Raw genomic sequence first — 21320 nt, 5'->3', positions numbered from 1 at the left:
AATATAACTACTATAATAAAGCCCCCTATATGCAAGAATATAACTACTATAATAGTGCCCCTATGTACAAGAATATAACTACTATAATACTGCCCCCTATGTACAAGAATATAACTACTATAATACTGCCCCCTATGTACAGGAATATAACTACTATAATACTGTCCCTATGTACAAGAATATAACTACTATAATACTGCCCCTATGTACAGGAATATAACTACTATAATACTGCCCCCTATGTACAGGATTATAACTACTATAATACTGCCCCCTATGTACAAGAATATAACTACTATAATACTGCCCCCTATGTACAGGAATATAACTACTATGATACTGCCCCCTATGTACAGGAATATAAGTACTATAATACTGCCCCCTATGTACAGGAATATAACTACTATAATACTGCCCCCTATGTACAAGAATATAACTACTATGATACTGCCCCCTATGTACAGGAATATAACTACTATAATACTGCCCCTATGTACAGGAATATAACTACTATAATACTGCCCCCTATGTACAGGAATATAACTACTATAATACTGCCCCCTATGTACAAGAATATAACTACTATAATACTGCCCCCTATGTACAAGAATATAACTACTATAATACTGCCCCCTATGTACAGGAATATAACTACTATAATACTGTCCCCTATGTACAAGAATATAACTACTATAATACTGCCCCCTATGTACAAGAATATAACTACTATAATACTGCCCCCTATGTACAAGTATATAACTACTATAATACTGCTACCTATGTACAAGAATATAACTACTATAATACTGCTCTCTATGTACAAGAATATAACTACAGTACTATAATACTGTTGCGGATACGACGCTCCCCCCCCCCCCCCCCCTCAGAAAACTCAGATATATACAATTGCTACAAAATTTTCATTTTGAGCTCCACTCCTTTCTCGTGCTCCTGCTCTGAAGCCAGTGCGTGTGCCACAACCAGGTCAGTCTCTCCCCCTGGCTGGTGTGAAGTCCTCCTTCAATGTCTGGGGTTCACAGGTCCAGACCCCAGCATCAAAAGCCCCAGAGGCGCTGGTGCACAAGACCTCTCCAGCCTCTCTGCCATGAAAACTGATTTCTTAAAAAACCCGAGTTTAAAGAGAACCCGTCATGCAAAATAACCCCCCTAAACTAAATATATTTTCATAAACTGCCATTAGAGAGCATTGCCTCTATCCCTTCATTGTCCCTCTACATGCCTGTAAACCTAAGCAATGAGGTCCTAAAGCTGTATGCAAATGACCTGCGAAATGAAGCATTAGCATATTCAAGCTGTCCACTCTATTCATGAGTGGGAGGCACAGCCACACCCCCAGTGCATGACTGACAGCCTGTATAATCATGTGAGGCTGTATAATGATGTGCTTCCTGGAGCTGGTGGCCACGCCCCCTGCAGCCTGTGTGTGCATGTGTGTGTGTTTAGGAGACATACAGCAGCTCCAGGCAGCCATGTTATAGCAGAACATGTCAGGTACTTGTGTAGCTGATGTCTGTGTCTCTCACCTGTATATTAGGAGGATGCAGCATGTCAGCAGATGCAGCACACACTAGCCATGCTTTACTATACATTACACACAGACATGAGCAGGGGGAGGAGAGGGGAGGGGTAACAGGGGTGACATCACTGCCTCTGACCATGTGACCAGCCTCATTTACATGATAAAGAATCGATGATTTTACAATGAATAATGTATGAAATAACTAGATAAAGGCTGGGATGGGATCCTTGTGAGCTGCTCCAACAGGTAGAGGTGACAGGACTAGTGACACAGACCTGATGACAGGTTTCCTTTAAGATCTGAGACACTTGTGACACAGAGCAGTGTGGTTACTACCCTAGTAAATGTCTGCAGGCTACAGGACCAATGCCGAACCAAAAAAAATTGAAAATCAGTATGGACACAGGTCAGTATGGACTCTAAGGTTGTAAGGTAGCCCGTTTCAGGCTGGTGTTTCATGACTAATTAAAAATGGTTCTGAGGTCCCTCCAACCGTCTGGCCTTGAAGACCTAAATAGCCTCCAAAGTGGACCCACATTGGGCCTGCACTGAAATCTCTTTTGTTTTCTGGTCAGTTAGTTGAACCCTAGTTACAACTAGGTGGAAGGTCCACTAGACCAAGGTCACCAAAGTCTTTGACAGCCCTTCTTTGGACGGTGCTTCTGGGATCCTAACAAGGAACTGTCCCTTGGATGTAGACTTTAGTAGCCTGCAAACTTGACCAGCGTAGGACCTGATTTGTGAGAGGCTGGGTCCACCTAAAGGTTTTTTAGCTTTATGGTGGTTTAGTCCAACCCTGGAAGATCTACCAACTCATGGTTACCACAGTCTTGGAAGACCCCAAAAAGATCATTAAAGATATGTAGCCTATTGTTTGGGCTATAAACATAGTTGTCCATCACAAAGTCAAGAACCACAAGACGCTCTTCCTTACCCTTCTTACATTGCTGTTTTCATCAGCAGACATAGCTAACAAAGAACAAGACAACGTAGGTTGATCTGAAGGACCAGACAGGAGACAATCTGTTTTCTCCATATCATCAGCGGCCTCCTATCCCAGTCTGTCCGTTCCTTTAGCAATCAGAATGATAATACATCCTCCTGCGCGGAAATCTACGACCCCCCTTCTACAAATTCCTGCTTTAGTAATTAAGACGATTTGATTTCAGATGGTTGGGATGGGAAAAAAAGAAGGGCGTTGTGTCCTTCAAAGAAGCTAAAGCTGGAAAGAATAAATGGTTCCTGAAGCCATTGTTGTCGGAGCACCTCTTCATCTTCCGCATGCCATGTTCGACGCCTCGCACGGCCATTCCAGAAGATGTTTCCACCGGCAGATGTGAAGAAGTCCCATCTGATTACCTGAACGCTCATCTTGTCTCCAGATGAACCTCATACCTTGTCATCATCTTTTTCTCGTTTTCTCGTGTTGACATGTTAAGTACAGGTTTACTGCGTGTAGACACTTGAAGGTGCTGAGCGGTTACGGCTGTTGGCTCTTCGCGGGTAACGTCAATCCCTCCTTAAAGGGCTTCCCGATTTCTGATATTAATTACTGCATTTCCAAGATTGCTGCACGCGACATGTTAGGCCAAGTTCACGCTTTGGCTTTGGAGAGGTCAAGCGTGGATACAGTTGATTCAATGGGTCCGATATATTATTCCCCTTCTTCCATTTATTGGGATTGTTTTGGAGATCTTTTTGAATTTTTACACCGATTTATGTTACTTGTTGTCTGTTTTGCACCTTTTGTCTTCACTGATGGCAGCAAAGAGAAGGAGGAGGAGGAGACAGACACTAAGGGCACAACAGTGTGAGGACACTATGAAAGGCTACGATCCAGGAATATAAATCCACATTTTACAGTCCTGCAGCTTCTAACAATGAACTCAAAGGTATGGTTACACACAAGGGTGCACCAGCCATGAGGCTAGTTGAGCCTCTTGTCTCAGGTAGCACCACCTAAAGCATGATGCGGGGAACAGTCACCTGCTACAGAGCAGGAACGGGCACTTCGAATTAATGGGGCAGATTTACTTACCCAGTCCATTCGCGATCCAGCGGCGCGTTCTCTGCGGTGGATTCGGGTCCGGCCGGGATTCATTAAGGCAGTTCCTCCGCTGTCCACCAGGTGGCGCTGCTGCGCTGAAGAGCATCGGAACGCACTCAAGTACACCGGCCTATTCCTAGTGAAGGTAAGTGCAAGCTCCACGACACTTTTTTTTAAAAAATGCGCCGGTTTTTCCAAATCCGTCGGGTTTTCGTTCGGCCACGCCCCCCGATTTCCGTTGCGTGCATGACAGCGCTGATGCGCCACAATCCGATCGCGTGCGCCAAAATCCCAGGGCAATACAGAGAAAATCGGCGAAAATCGGAAATATTCGGGTAACACGTCGGGAAAACGCGAATCGGGCCCTTAGTAAATGGCCCCCAATGTCTCTGCACAGGTGACAGCATGTGATAGCAGAATGGGCATAAGATACTACAGGGGGAACCCTGGAATATAAATCCATATTTCACAGTCCTGCTGCTACTTATAACACACATAATGGTCTGATTACACAAATCTACAGAATTCCCTGTACATAATGTACATCTAATTGTTCACAATAAAGTAAAAGCATCTGTGGAACTGCTGACCACTAAAGCCGATACTTGCACTTGCATCTTCTGGCCGTACCCATGGCCAAGCACCCAACGAGCTAATAATAAAGAAAAGTTGGGTTTCAATATCTGCTCTGGGTCCAGTTGTTTGGGTCAATCTGTGACCCGTAGACTTCTACTAATAGATAGAATCATTTTGGGAGTGACTATAAAACCTCTGTAAAGATGCACTAAATAAGTGTCCAAATGTGCCAAATGCCCCAAAAACACATAAAGGGTCTCCTCACAGGTCAACAGCGTCTCGTCCGGCCATCTGAATCTTGACCGCTACCTGTCCCGAGTGTAAAAATATGCTGAATGTTTTTAGACTTTTCTATTTTTTTTTTCATACTTTCCATTTATTCTAAAACAGAAACACTTCTGGTTCTCATCATGGCTGACAATTTGTTAAGGAAAAGAGAAAATGAAGTTGGTTTTCCAGCTAGAATTATAGCTTTTTATTAGAGGCCGTGTCCTCGGATATCATAAATATGGCAGTTAACTGTCAGGACTGACAAGGACTGGGAGCAGAGATCCAAAAACAACGGTTCTGGGAAGCATCTCATATTAGTTTTGGTAATCTTTGACAAGATGAATGAACACAGGAACGGAATACCTCCCATCGTGCTCAGAAGTAAGCACATCGATTGGGATAAACTTCCTCCTCTTCTACTCCATTCTGCTCCAGGTCCAAAATGTGTAGCAAATATGTTGCAATTTTAAAACGAGGGGATAGAGGTAAACAGAAGGGGGGGGGGTGGATTGCAAAAATCATATAGTGCTCCCTATATTATACCCATCCCACAACAGATGCAATAACCAGGATGTTAGGGGGCTCCACACTATGTGGTCTGACTGGGGTTCTTAAGTAGGGATGAGCTAAACCCGAACCCAAATGCTCACACCCACTGGTAACGCCAATTGCAGGTGTTTCCCTTTAAAATGCCGCTTGCACCATTGCAGCCATTATCCCAGGGATCTGCGCTGCCTTGGCGGCATTCATAGAATTAACAGCCGTGATCGGGGCCAGCAGGAGGGGGTTGTTAAGTCGATTGCCGAACCCAAACTTGTGGCTGAAGTCTGGGTTTAGGGACCGGATACCACAATGTTCAGCACAAACTTGTTCCAGTCCACTCATCACTATTACTAGGGTATATTAAGGTCTGGGGGACAACCCTCCATCAAATCCTAGAATATAGACCCAAGTAGCCTCCAAATTGGGTTTCTGCTGGACCTCTGGAGTCTACTGTTGAGTTAGACCCTGAGCCCATTGAAGGATCTTCTAGTATTCTAGTAGTCCCACACTACAGCTTTGGCAGAGGGGGTAGCAATATACTGCCTTTGCATTAGGAGGCCCTGGAAATACCAAATCCACCCCTACCAGTGCCATAGCCTCTAAACCCTTCACTCATAGAATCTTAGGCATCGATTTCAGGCATCAAATCCGAATCTGTTAAGAGTTGCGTTGGATGAATAATTCACAATGGTGGCTTTCCTTCCTCCAACATCTTGGGGAGAGAAAATGGAGGAGGATAAATGAAAAAATTTGTAAAGAAATTCGTTAAAAATTTTTTACAAATTAGAATAGTGTTTTATAGGACAAGAGTTTATGTTCTAATTTCCAGGACAATTGGAGCAACATTGGTTTGGAATGATTTGATTCAGGCCTAAATATTTTCAAGGTTTGCTCAACTCAACGAAAAGCAGATGCCAAGAGTCAGAGTTGTTGGTTTTCATTCTTCGAAGAAGGCGTGACTTATGCAACCTGGAATGGTGGCATCCATATTTTTGGAGCAATAGCAAAGTCGGGACATATCCAAGGCTTATTATGATCAAGAGAGCGGCCAGGATACGTGACGCTATGGAATGAGACTAAAACATAGGAGAACAGGCGGGGACGGGTTAAGATGGCCATGGGCGCTGGGCTGTATTACAAGTCTATTTAATGGCATTTACTATTTTCATGTACTAGAATCAAGCTACTTGGGCAAGGAGTGGGGGGTGGTTACTTCTGTCCACTTTTAGTTTTGCAGTTTGAGGATCTTCCGAGGACCTTCAAAATCCTGGGAAGACCCGTGTATATGAGGATACATGACCTTCTTGAGGATTTCATGTCTGGAGGTCCTCTGCTTTTTATCTCTACAGGGCAGTATCAAACTTGGTGATTGGTTCAGATGGTCATGGTCCTCTGGTGGTCACCCAAACCTCCTACATTATAATCCACTAAACACAAAAAGACAACGATCAAAAGGACAGAGCAAAAGTGGGATATTAGGGATGAAGTAGGTCTTCATGTCCATAGTAATTCCCATGCAGCTTTCTTGCTGGACTTTTCATGGCTCATATTATAAGGGAACCTCCAGTCAAGATATTTTAATTTCAAGTCCCAAGTGAAGCTCAAGATGGGGCAACATGGGGAACCAGTTAGGAACCAGGGAGCCAGTTTTTTGCCTTGACCTTCTAGTTGCCCTGATATCTAATGTCTTGGCCTAACCAGGTTACCTCTCCACGTCTCGAGATATCTTGAATGACACAGTAGACTGATATTTATTAGAAAGTGACTCTTTGCTATAGAATAGGAGGATTTTTGCTCTTACAATCCAATGTCTTTGCCGTTACAGACACGTAATACTTGCCAGCAGCACAGACCGATGCTTTGATTTACAAGTGTTGCCTATAAATAAAAAGAAAGACAAAAAGCATTTTTTCCAGACTCACATGTTATCGGAAACATGGAAAAAGTGATTGCAGGGATTTTTCAAAGTGAAAACGAGTTTGGATAAACACTTTTGATTACTGACAGACTTGTGGAAAATAGCGTTTTATCCTGCTCAAAGAGCAAGAGATAGAGAAGGAATGATATTGGGGCTGCCAGGTGCCTCTGCTTTGTACCGAGAACAGAGAATATTTAGAGGGAACCTACAAATATCACAGAAAGAACGAGAAGGAGAGTTAAGATGACCTCTGGGTGTAGATGATGCACGTGTCCTCATAGAGGTGAAGTGGGGTCATCGTCTAGCCAAAAAGTTTGAGTTTTTTTCAAGGAGGACCTGACGTTTCTCCTAGTTTCTGTTGGAAACCAATCACATGTAGGTTCCATGTCTTTGTCTTGGTGGACATGAGTCTTTTGTAAAGCGTATTGACTGTGTAACTATGTGAAAGCTGATGAGTACTTTTGGCCAGCAAAGCCACCTTTAGGCTGAATGCAGACAAATGTGTAGAGCATGTGGAAATGGACCTGTTTGTTGACCCGATTCCCAGCTTGTACAGGACGAAAGTCCTTGCAACTACTGCAGTTCTGGCAGCAAAAAAGGGAAGCTTTGGCATCATATTTCAGTATAATGCAAAGACTCCTATTCTATCCAAGGAGTACAGCCGATGGGATCAGGCAAACAAACAGGCCTGTCTCTATGGGCTGCACATGCTGTTTGGATTTGGTCATAGTTGTTTTTGGATTTGTCATCAGAACACTGAAAACATTGACCATCATGAAGTCATACAGATCAGTCCACCATTCAAGGTACACATTGTGGGTCGCAGACGCACCCATGCCCCTCTCCGCAGTCCCTGATTCCCCCGACATCAATGACCTCTCCACGCTCCTGCTCCCATCACGGCTTCCCAGTGCGCACGTCCCTGTCTCCGCGGGGAACATGCGCCAGTGGCCTAAATTTAAAGGGCCAGTGCACCGCTGATTGGCGCAGGCCACTTCCCGGGGTTTGATCAAAGCTGGCTATTCCCAGCATTCCCCGCGGGATCTTAGTGCTCTATGTCATTGAGAAAACTTTGTCTTGTGCCTGTGATTGGATTCCTCGTTGTGACCCTGAACTTGTTCCCATTTTCGCTCCTCCACTGCCAGCCCAGACCTGCTCTTTCTCTGACCCTTTGCCACCTGTCTTGACCTCTAGCCTGTCCCTGACCATGAACTTGCCTGCTGACTCTGTACCTCACCTTGGTGCGGACAAAATCGCACCTGTGGAACGACCTGGTGGTACCACGCCGCAGCAAGTCCAACCCGCTTTGCGGCAGGTTCTGGTAAAAACCAGTTGCCACTTAGATTATGGTCCCAGGTGTTGGCTTGTGTCATCATCCCTGGTGGTCCAGGGGGTGTACTACCCCTGAAGCCTGACATACATACCTCCTTGAATTGAATTGCCAAGCCTTTGGCTTTGGAGGACTCATCTTGATGCCTGCCTAGATTATAGTCTCATAAAAGATAAGGTGGAAACAAAAGATGCAGGTCCCATCTATAGTCCTAAGGAATAATACAAAGGAAGAAGAATATTGTTGCTACACAAACTTTCTGCACGAGAAAAAGTCAGGGGTCAGTAGGGTAAAATCATATCCTTGGTTTCCAGCAGAAAAAGGTCCTTAGAAAAATTGGTTATATCGTGGAGTTAAAAACACATATTTAATGGATATGCATAAAAAAATATTCATGGTTACAAGTAAGAAGTGGTAAACTGACGCGTTTAGATTCGTAAAGAATCTTAATCGTAGTCAGACTGACTACGATTAAGTGAACGTCTGATAGACCTAAAGGGCCCCCCTTGTTGACTTCTAATTAGAAAATATTTGTCATGCGTGCCCTTCTCCGTGCCGGCCCGACTCCCCCCAACCCTCACTTACCTTCCCATAAGCCTGCTCCAGTCCAGATTAGGCCGCACACATGCACCTGCTCCGTAGGGCCCTTGTGTGCCGGCACTCGAGAATTTAAAGGGCCAGCACACCGCTAATTGGCGATGGCCACTTCCAGATTTCCATGAATCCCGGCGGCTCATTCCCTACCGGATCTTTGAGCCAACAACCTAAGTGAAAGCTCCACTGCGTGATTCCCGTGTTCTTGTGCTCCAGCGTTCTTGTTCCGTGTTCCTGCTGTGTTCCAGTGTTCCTTCCTGCGTTGTTCTCCCACTGTCACCTCGGGATTGGACTGTGTTCTGCACTACTACCTTGGCTGCCACCACGGACTATTCGCACCTTTGGAATGACCTGGTGGTATCCTGCCGCAGCAAGACCATCCCGCTTTGCGGCGGGCTCTGGTGAAGACCAGGTGCCACTTAGACTCCGGTCCCAGGTGTCGGCTAGGACCATCTCCCGCGGGGGTCCAGAGGGTCCACTGACCCTGAACCCTGACAATATTACTACAAGAAAGTAAACTACAAGTGTTTGCCTCTAGTTGTATTCGAACGGTGGTACAGAATACTGCTATGAGACCACTACAATATAAGTGACCTGAACATATTCCTTAGAATTTTTTTGGAAAGAAAATTGATACAAGAAAAAGAGAAAAGATCACCCTAGTTAGGGACCGTTTACATCAGTGTTTGCAGCAAATCTGGCACACGGCCTTGTGTTATCCGACGTAACTCATGCTCCATGCCCCTACACATACCATATCTTAGAGACTAGTGTGCCATAAGAGCAGTGCAGAGTGGGGAACACTGTAACATGGCTACTTGGAACACTTTTAAATGACTTGCAGTTAATAAGGAGCACTGTATCTTTCATATTGAGGAGCGCTCTAACTTGGATTCTTAGAACACTGTGACTTGGCTACTGGGCAGCTCTGTGACTTGACTACTGGGTGAGCTGTGACTTGGCTATTGGGCAGCCCTGTGACTTGACTACTGGGAGAGCTGTGACTTGGCTACTGGGAGCACTGTGACCTGGCTACTGGGGGAGCACTGTGACCTGGCTACTGGGGGAGCACTGTGACTTGGCTACTGGGGGAGCACTGTGACCTGGCTACTGGGGGAGCACTGTGACTTAGATACTGGGGGAGCACTGTGATTTGGCTACTGGGGGAGCACTGTGACTTGGATACTAAGAAAGAGTACTGTGACCTGGCTACTGGGGGAGCGCTGTGACTTGGATACTGGGGGAGCGCTGTGACCTGGCTACTGGGGGAGTGCTGTGACTTGGATACTGGGGGAGCACTGTGAATTGGCTACTGGGGGAGCACTGTGACTTGGCTACTGGGGGAGCTCTGTGACTTGGCTACTGGGGGAGCACTGTGACTTGGCTACTGGGGGAGCACTGTGACCTGGCTACTGGGGGAACACTGTGACCTGACTACTGGGAGAACTGTGACTTGGCTACTGGGAGAGCTGTGACTTGGCTACTGGGAGAGCTGTGACTTGGCTACTGGGAGAGCTGTGTGAACTGGCTACTGGGAGAGCTGTGACTTGGCTACTGGGGGAGCAGTGTGAACTGGCTACTGGGGGAGCACTGTGACCTGGCTACTGGGAGAGCTGTGACTTGGCTACTGGGGGAGCACTGTGACTTGGCTACTGGGGGAGCACTGTGACTTGGCTACTGGGGGAGCACTGTGACTTGGCTACTGGGGGAGCACTGTGACCTGGCTACTGGGGGAACACTGTGTCCTGACTACTGGGAGAACTGTGACTTGGCTACTGGGAGAGCTGTGACTTGGCTACTGGGGGAGCACTGTGAACTGGCTACTGGGAGAGCTGTGACTTGGCTACTGGGGGAGCACTGTGACCTGGCTACTGGGGGAGCACTGTGACCTGGCTACTGGGAGAGCTGTGACTTGGCTACTGGGGGAGCACTGTGACCTGGCTACTGGGGGAGCACTGTGACCTGGCTACTGGGGGAGCACTGTGACCTAGCTACTGGGAGAACTGTGACTTGGCTACTGGGGGAGCACTGTGACCTGGCTACTGGGGGAGCACTGTGACTTGGCTACTGGGGGAGCACTGTGACTTGGCTACTGGGGGAGCACTATGACTTGGCTACTGGGGGAGCACTGTGACTTGGCTACTGGGGGAGCTCTGTGACTTGGCTAATGGGGGAGCACTGTGACCTGGCTACTGGGGGAGCTCTGTGACTTGGCTAATGGGGGAGCACTGTGACCTGTCTACTGGGTAAACACTGGGACTTGACTGCTGGGGGGGGGCACTGAGCTTTCTGGTTACCTTCAAAGGGCTGATTGTAATGGTAATACTGCCGTCAACGCAACCTGGACTTCTTTACAAATTGGTGACAAAACAGTTAATCGGTAAAATTATTGCCCCTTATTACTAGCCATTGGCGTGATTATGCAGAGTAGAGATGAGCCGACCCATAGGTTCAGTTCAGGTTCGGCAACGCAGACTTATTTACAAATTAGTGGTGAAACAGCTAATCCGTTAAATTAATGCCCCTTACTACTAGCCATGGCTATGATTAGCCAGGGGGAGGCAGTAATGTCAATGGCTTGTAGCAAGAGGCATCAATTTGCCCGATTGGCAATATGTCCGGGTTGCGTTGCCGAACCCGAACTGAACCTATGGGTGGGCTCATCTCTACTCTACTTATCACGCCAAGGCAATAGGTGATGCAGACAGCTCCTCCCCTCCAGTGCCGCTCCCTGTACAGTGACCTCCACATGGCTACAACACATTATCCCACATTTTACTTTTTTGACTTTCTTATACCTAGATGTAACACCTGCAGCTGATGAAACGATAGGTCGCTTCTATGACCGTTTTTGTTGAAAAATGTTAAATTTAATTAAAAAATTAAAAAATTTAATTTTATGTAACCCCTCAACCTGACTGACCCTTCCCCATGGGAAACATGCCGGCCCCATGTAATTATTTGGTATCACCTGCAAATGAATTTCATTTTACAGAATTTTTTATTTTCAAAGAAATTCCAAATTCCAAAAATTTTGATTGAAAATCAAAACTGAAAATAGAATCCCAGTACAGGCGGTGCCCGGGTTATCAGGATCGGTTCTTTAGGTTTGTTCTTAAGTGGAATTCGTATGTAAGTCAGAACTGTATATTTTATAATTGTAGTTACAGAAAAAAAAAATTTTTGTTCTAGTGACAATTGAATTTTCAAAATTTTTTGATTCTTAGATTTTGTAAATCCCCAATCAAACAAAATTAAAAAAAAATATATAATTATCATTCAAATTTTTTTCTTCGATTTATTTTTTAAATCCCTAATCGGACAAAATAATAATAATTAAAAAAATTATAATTATAACTAACAATTATATTTTTTTCAACTTTTTAATGTCATTTTTTCCTTCGATTTTGTAAATTCCCAATTGGACCAAATTAAAATAAAATTAAAATTATAATTTACATTTATATTTTATTAAACTTTTTTGTGTTACTTCCGTTGCAGTTTTTTTTTTTTTCCTTCGATTGTGAAAAATCCCAATTGGACAAATTTTTTTTTTTTAAAAGTTATAATACAGGCAGTCTCCGGGTTACGTACAAGATAGGGTCCGGAGGTTTGTTCTTAAATTGAATTTGTATGTAAGTCGAAACTGTATATTTTATAATTGTAGATCCAGACAAAAAAAAAATTTGGCCCCAGGGACAATTGGAGTTTAAACATTTTTTGCTGTTATGGGACCAAGGATTATGAATAAAGCTTCATTACAGACACCTCACAGCTGATCAGTGCAGTCTGGGGCTATACTAAAGCATTCAGAGACTTCACCAGAGGTCAGAGGGGTCTGTCTGTAACTATGGGTTGTCTGTAAGTCGGGTGTCCTTAAGTAGGGGACCGCCTGTAATTCAAATTTATATTTTTTTTCAACTTTTTAATGTTACTTTAGCTGTAGTTTTTTTTCCCTTTAGATTTTGTACATCTCAATCGGACCCAAATTTTTTTTCCATTTATTTATTTTAAAGCTGAAAAATATTAATGCGATAATTTTTTTGGGGTCGGGCCTCGTTACCTTCAAAGGGTATTGTGAGGGGAGATTGGAATAACACAGGAGGTTGTCACGCACATCGGTCTGCGCGCTACCTGTATTTCATAACACCCACTCAGGTTCCGATTTCATTCTTCTTGGCAATGGCCTGCGGTGTAAATACTTTGCTTTTGAAAGTCGAAAAGAAGTGGATGAAATATCTCGGCTATAAAATGTCAAGTCTCTTTCCAAAGCAGCTCCAATCTCCGACCACATCAAGCGCCATGTCTGAAAAGACAATCAGAACCTTGCCTGATCGGATGTCTCTCTTCTCGAGACTGTAACGTGGCTGGAATGCTCCGGGTAACGGCGTGGCTCTCCCCCACAAGTCTCCGCCACTTTGGTGTTTTAAGCCCCTTTGCTCTGTTTATTTTTTTCGTACTATTTTAGTAAATTGAAGGAACCGCAGGATTTGGATTCTTTCGTGAGGTCAAAGGATTTCAAAACACAGGACCTGGGGAATTTTTTTTAGTTTTATTTTGAAGTGGCGCGATGGAGGTCGCCTGTTAGACGTACGATCGCAGAGAAGATTTTTTTTTTTTTCATTGTTATTTTAGAACTGATTATCATTTTATTTTTTTACATTTTATGCGTTTCTAGTTGTTATAAAGGTTCTTTCCACCTTAGACGCTCCCTGCCTGACATTATCCGAAGTGGCTGAGAGCTCGGGTCTCCTTGCTCAAAGCAAAGAGCTCAGCTTTCATTCCAAACATAGAGCTGAGCCGCTGTATCTAAGCTGTTATTATAGGGGGATCCACCTTACGTAGAGCTGCATCTAAGCTGCTATTGTAGAGGTATCTACCTTACATAGAGCTGAGATACTGTATCTAAGCTGCTATTATAGAGGTATCTACCTTACATAGAGCTGAGGTGCTGTATCTAAGCTGCTATTGTAGAGGTATCTACCTTACATAGAGCTGAGATACTGTATCTAAGCTGCTATTATAGAGGTATCTACCTTACATAGAGCTGAGATACTGTATCTAAGCTGCTATTATAGAGGTATCTACCTTACATAGAGCTGAGATACTGTATCTAAGCTGCTATTATAGAGGTATCTACCTTACATAGAGCTGAGGTGCTGTATCTAAGCTGCCATTATAGATGTATCTACCGTACATAGAGCTGAGATACTGTATCTAAGCTGCTATTATAGAGGTATCTACCTTACATAGAGCTGAGATACTGTATCTAAGCTGCTATTATAGAGGTATCTACCTTACATAGAGCTGAGGTGCTGTATCTAAGCTGCCATTATAGATGTATCTACCGTACATAGAGCTGAGATACTGTATCTAAGCTGCTATTATAGAGGTATCTACCTTACATAGAGCTGAGATACTGTATCTAAGCTGCTATTATAGAGGTATCTACCTTACATAGAGCTGAGCTGCTGTATCTAAGCTGCTATTATAGATGTATCTACCTTACATAGAGCTGAGATGGTGTATCTAAGCTGTTATTATAGAGGTATCTACCCTACATAGAGCTGAGCTGGTGTATCTAAGCTGCTATTATAGAGGTATCTACCTTACATAGAGCTGAGCTGCTGTATCTAAGCTGCTATTATAGATGTATCTACCTTACATAGAGCTGAGATACTGTATCTAAGCTGATATTATAGATGTATCTACCTTACATAGAGCAGAGCTGCTGTATCTAAGCTGCTATTATAGAGGTATCTACCTTACATAGAGCTGAGGTGCTGTATCTAAGCTGCCATTATAGATGTATCTACCTTACATAGAGCTGAGATGGTGTATCTAAGCTGCCATTATATAGGCATCTACCTTACATAGAGCAGAGCTGCTGTATCTAAGCTGCTATTATAGAGTTATCTACCTTACATAGAGCTGAGGTGCTGTACCCTTTAGGAGGAGTGGACCTGTTTGAGTTCTCCACGTTCAGCCAAACCCAAACTGAATGCAGACACGCATGCGCCGGTGGCAATTAAAGGGTTAACACTGATTGCTGGTGCCCCCCCAAAAGTGGAATCCAATCTTCTGGTTGACGTTCAGGTTTGGGGACCCCAACCTACAATATTCGGCACCGACACCAACATTGCTGGTTTAGGTCTGCTCAGCCCTATTGAGGATATATGGGTATGTAAGGGAGTTAAAGCCGTAATTTGGTGGAGGTAAAAATGGATGCGGGCGCCTGGTTTGTGCCTCTTTTCGCTCCAGAATTTTGATTTTCCGATAACAAAGTCCCCCCCCCCCCCATGTTAACCCATTCCTGGGAACTTCTTTAAAGAGTCTATCCATTCCTGCGAGGATGTATTCAATCAGCCTATGGAAATATGGACTGTCACATCGCAGACAGACGGGGATTTAGTAATTGCTTTTTCATTCAGTCCGCAGCAGATGTGCCATAGGTAATGCAATTTCCTTGTGTAGTAAAGTTTGGTTTTCATGCGCCTGGGTTATGATAATTCTCAGAAGAACAAAGAGCAGAACCTCTGTGGGTGGCTGACGATCTTTCCACGGATAAGGTTTTAGCGTGCAACTTTTTTTTTTTTTTTTTACTGTCCTTGTGTGTGAGTATTTTTTTATTTTATTTTATTTTTTTGGTTTTTCCTACTTAATACAAGAAGAAAAACCAGACCTGAGAAATTAAAATCCTTAGGACGAGGCCTCGCAGACGGCAGGGGAGGCGGCCGCTCTCGACTCGAGAACATAGTTCAGTCCTGTAACGGGATATTCCGGTGGGACGCGCACCTTTTCCATAGACAAGGGTTTTGTTTTTTTTATTTCCCGCAGCTGGAAGCAATAGAACCTCATCCGAGCAGATATTGTATTTGTCATTTGCAGCTCGGAAATATGGGACGTATTAATGGGATTTTTTTTCTCCCCCCCCCCCCCGTCTTATTTAACTTAAAGATGTTGAGTGATGGAACGCAGCCAACGACATTGAAATATATCTGATGGTACGGACAGGATCTGCCATAAATATCACGTTATTCAGGAAGGCCGAGGCTTAAAATAACCCCATCGAAAAAAGACAACACCTGATTTACATTTCCAATACAGTTTTACTTTTGTTTTTTCGGTTTCCCGACACGCAACGTACGGGGTGATGTCATATGGACAATCACTGAGCTGATGGCGACCGGAGCGGCTGGACTGGTTTCTTTAAAGTTGACCATGCAGGAATGCACTTACATGCCCCCCCACTTACATGCCCCCCCCCACACACTTACATGCCGGTTGTGCCCCCCGTTCCTAGTCTGGATCCACAGTTTTTTTTTTATTCCACAAAAAAAGTTCTTTATAATTATGCAAATAATTATGATAGTCGGGTGATGTTACGGAGCCTCTGGCTGGGGATGGCGTAGGAAGCTTGTAAAGGGGAGTGGATAATTTACAAACCACGTCTCCCCAAACTCATTTGCATATTTTAAAAGCTTTTTTTTTAAGGAGAGGAGGGTACAAGAAACTAAAAGAGGAACAGATCCTGACTGAGGGAGGAAACACTAAAGTGTATGGTTTACAATACTTGATCCTGGTGGTAGATTTCTGGTGGTAGGTCTTAGTTGACACTTACCATCTCCGGTTCTGTCCAGTGTCTCCCATTCCAGTCGGTCTCTGATTAGTCAGTAGCAGTGATGTCACGTCCACCTCCCGATACTGCTACCGTATAGTATTGGCCTTAGCCAATTACAGCTAAAGCAAATAACACCTGAACCCTGACTCCATCTTTGGCTGAGGCCAGTATTGGGGATAAAATACACAAACGCACACAGTCTGTGGATCATGGACCATGTGGCTACATTACACAAACTAAATAATGGTCCGGGGGACAGGAGTCCAAATATCATCACTTTGGGGGCACTTGTATCATTGGGGCTCATTTACTATTTTTGTCGGGTTTCCCCAATTTTTCCGATTTGCTCCGAATTGCCCCGGGATTTTGGCGCACGAGATCGGATTGTGGCGCCTCGGCGCCGCCTTTCACGTGACAGAAATCGGGGGTGGTTGAAAAACTGCGGAATTTAAAAAAATTGCAAGAATAGCACTCACATACACCGAGACGGAGAAGGGGAACTCTGGCGGACTTCATCGCAGCAGCGACACCTAGTGGACATCGGGCGCACGACCTTAGTGAATCCCGGCAGAACCCGAATCAGCGTCGCTGGATCGCGACTGGACCAGGTAAGTAAATCTGCCCCATTGTATTGCTGCTGCCTCTTTTCAAAGTTGTCTTATATTTCACAGACAGAGTTGGTTATTGGTGGTGCAGGTTTGCAGATTTTTTTTTTTTTTTTTTTGGCGCACGTATGGAAATACGTCTGGGTCACATGTACTTCGTTTGGCCCCTAATGATCTCTAATTTGCTCAAAAATAGGAAGTGAAGTAGGAGCAAATCAAAGCTACAAAGGGGGCAATTATTCTGGCGACTTATCAGCCGCTTACCCTTAGGCTACATTCACACGAACGTATGGGGGGCGTATATACGGCCGACGTATATACGGCCGATATACGTCCCCCATACACTCCTATGAGCGCACGGCACCCTACGGGAGCGGTACGGTGCAGCACACGTGCGGCACCGTACCGTTCCGTACCCGGGAAAAAGATAGGACATGTCCTATCTTTTCCCGTAATACGGCGCCGTGCGCCATAGGTTGCTATGGAGAGGGGCGGGGGTGAGCTGCGCTCACCTCCTCCTCCTCTCCCCGTACACTGCCGTTGCCCGCTACGGTACGGTACGGGCGGGCAACGGCAGTGTGAATGTAGCCTTAGGAGCCGCTATATGTAAGTGGTGTAGCCTTGTTTTCTGGGTTCCTCATATTTCTATAGCCACCACTGCATCAGTTCCCAAGTAGTGATGAGTGGAGACGTTCAGGATCAGTTTCATCGAACAAATGTTCGGTCCAAGTACCCGAACCTCAACACTCACAAGTAACTCCCACCCTTTAAATGCCGCAGTAGCATAGACGCGGACATTGTGGTCCAGGTCCTCTCATCCCTATTCTCAAGACCATCGTTTTTTTAACTTTGCCAGTTTTGAAGAGGACAGTGGTTCGGGTTATCATGTAATACTCTATAGTCCTTCTCTATAGTCTACATTGAGATGAGATTTCCAACTGAGCTCCTGCTTATATGCATCAGTCTATTCGTAGTGTGTAGGTGTATGTAAGGACAGCAGGTTATGCACCCACTGAGAGACTAGAACAATTTGGTTCATAGCTCATCCCAAATGTGTTATCCAAGTGATCCTGCATGGGATCTGGACTTCCGCTTCGTCTCAGAGTAGACTTGGCATGGTAAACGCTGGCCTTGATAAGTCAGGAGACAATGGCAAGAGGCACCAGTGGATAAGTTGAGGAATAGTTGTATACAAGCCTAGGTTAGGGCAGGCAAAAGTCAGCGCAGATAGCAGTGTTTCAGATTCAAGTTAGGGAAGGTCGTCTCCAACAGTTAGGGTCAGGAAGACAGACACCTTTGCAGGAAATAAGTGGCTAGCATCTTTCCATGCCTGGGATGAAGACACTTACAAATAGGCTCCTTGGTCTTCTAAATGGTAGAAAGTGGTGCAAGCCTTAGGACCCTGGGGTGTCTGGCAGTCAGAGGTCAGGCAAGACAAAGAGGAGCGGTTATGGGCGGGGCATTATTGCGGATAGCTGAAGTTTGAACCAATGGAGAGACGTTAGGTGTGGTCCAGACTATCAGTGACATCCAATAGACACTGGACGTACCCTAATAGAGTAGACCTAAAAAGCCAATAAAAATAGATAACCAATAAGTGCTCATAGACTAGGCTCACAACGAAACATCTGCCTACACAGGCGGTCCCCTACTTAAGGACACCTGACTTACAGACAACCCATAGTTACAGACAGACCTCTCTGACCTCTGGTGACCTCTCTGGATGTCTGGAATGGATCAGCTGTAAGGTGTCTGTAATGAAACTTTATTGATAATCCTTAGTCCCATGACAGCAAAACATTTTAAACTCCAATTGTCACTGGGGCCCAAAAATTTTTTTGTCTGGATCTACAATTATAAAATATACAGTTTCGACTTACAAACTCAACTTAAGAACAAACCTCCGGACCCTATCTTGTATGTAACCCGGGGACTGCCTGTATATAGATATTTTCATTGAGGGTCAAGTTTCACATCCTCAACAAGGCGTCGAAAGCAGAACTCCTACGTCTGGAGATCAATAATAACCCAGCCTTATCAAACCAATGGCAGAACGTAGGGCGGGGGGCGGCGTCATGAGGGTTAACGTCGTATCTTTCGCGTGTCCAAAAAGTTGGTCAGGAATTTAAGGAGTGGCACCAAAATACAGAAAAGGAAATTGTTGTCATTTATAGAATTTTTGACACCACAGACTTTTTTTTTTTTCCAGGACTTTAACTAGTAAAAAACCTTCCAAAGCTCTGCCCTCGAGGTCTCCGAGACTGAGCCATATGGCTGGCTGTTAACTCCATCAATAAAAAACTCAATGAGAATTTCCGTTCCCTCAACCAATGCTTAAGTGCCATGAAATACCTGAAAATTGAAAAAAGATCTTATAAATAGACCATCAGCTTCCGAAATCACACATAGTTCCCTTCTCGAGCTGACACTCCCCGTCCCTTCTCCACTAAATGGACGGCCGACGCCAGACTGCTTTTTTGGCGTCAGGGGCTTACAAGAAATTTCACTCTACTCATAAACGTGTAAAAGATTTTGCATGGCAGGAGAAGATACTTAAGAGAAATACAATCCGATTACTTTTCCTACAAACCGGCTGGGGATTTCATGGATTTTTATTTTTTTTTTAAATTGTTATACGCAACTTTACACAACAAAAAAACAAGCAATGACAAGGAGCATTTAGAAAAACATTTTTTTTCAATTTTTTTTGTGTTCCAAAACTTTGGCTAAGAACTTGGATCCGTGTTCAACACTTTTTGGACACAGCACAGAAAATTCACATCCAAAAAGGCAAAAAGTTTTTTTTTTTTATAACTTTTTTTTGTTTAATTATCTTTATTGAATAAATTGATTAGAAATATTTGGAAGAATTACAACTTTAATTACAGGGAAATTGAAAGATTTATGGACAGTGGCTTTTTTATTCTATCATTTTTTATTTTTACTAAAATAAAAAAAAATCTGTATACAACAAAATACTGAGGTTAACAGACAAGTACAATGCCTCAAATAGATATTTTGAAAAATCGAACAAAGTTATGGCTAAAAAAAAGCTAAAAAAAAAGTCTCAGTCTATTGTGCAGGGTCTGGGAATGGAAAGATAGAAACAGGAGGCTAAACTGCCCATCTCAGAAGTCACTGCCTAATTGTCCTTCCTACCATAGGCAGTAGGAGACAACTTGTAGACGTTCCCTTTATGCGCCAAAGTGCAAACACAGAGATGAAGACAATACAAACATAGAGAGATAGCCACCAAATACGGGTCAGAACCAGGAGGACAAGACCATAAAAAATTGCCAGGAAAAATGGGTGAAAGACAACAGAATACAAGTGACAGAAAACACACAGCCAAGTACAAGAGTATATCAGGAAAAGAGCAGTGGTCCACAGAATCTTATATGAGATGCAAGAACCCTGGTCCTGAAGATGATTGGGGAGAGATTTTGTCAATAACAGTGGGTTAACTGTTAGTGATCCAAAGTAGAGCTTGCCAGTGACAGATGGGTGTGGTTGAAATCAATCAAAGCTGCCAGGAAACGAATACACCGGTGTTCAGACTAGTAAAAGACAGAATAAAACAAAATGACAATTACCAGCTCATCCTGCTTTGTATTTTATGGACAGAGGATGAGGCAAGCATTGATGTAACACAGTCCTTACTGGGGACCTTTCACTACATTAACCTAATCTTTCATCCAATGATTCCACCGCTTTGGAATGTTTTCTCTCCCCCCGCCCCCCCCCATTCCTGAGCAATCAGTGCCCTTAATTTAGGCACTATTCCGCTAATTTAGGTGGTTCTAGGCAAAACAGACAGCTTAGCACCTCCCACCAAAAGAGATCCTTATTAGCGCATTTAGTACCTTCACTGAAAGCAACGGTGAGGGCTAGGGAAAAAATTCCAAATGCATCTGCATCACTGAAGTGGGACCTCTTAAGGGGGTGGCAAAGAGTTGGAGTTGGTAAAGATAGTGAAAGGTGAATGAAGACGTTGTTTTGTTGAATTGCATCCAAACCAAAGCCCAACCCCTGGGACTACACAGAGGATTCTGTCAGGGTGCAAGGTAATTTATAACACACAATTATATTGTAAGGCAACTGCTTAGAGAAATCTTGAAGGCAGTTGTGCACTGCAGGTGTGATGGGCCTCAGTAACCTGTCTTTAGTGAAAATGTGGTCCCTGCTGACAGGTTCCCTTTAAATTAGTCGTTTTAATTACAACTCAGTGTCCTATACCCAAATGCGTTGTTCTCTGTTTGGATCACTCAAGTGGAAC

This window comes from Engystomops pustulosus, chromosome 6, assembly GCF_040894005.1.
Source record: "Engystomops pustulosus chromosome 6, aEngPut4.maternal, whole genome shotgun sequence".
NCBI lineage: Eukaryota > Metazoa > Chordata > Amphibia > Anura > Leptodactylidae > Engystomops > Engystomops pustulosus.
This window is presented reverse-complemented; position numbering follows the sequence as displayed.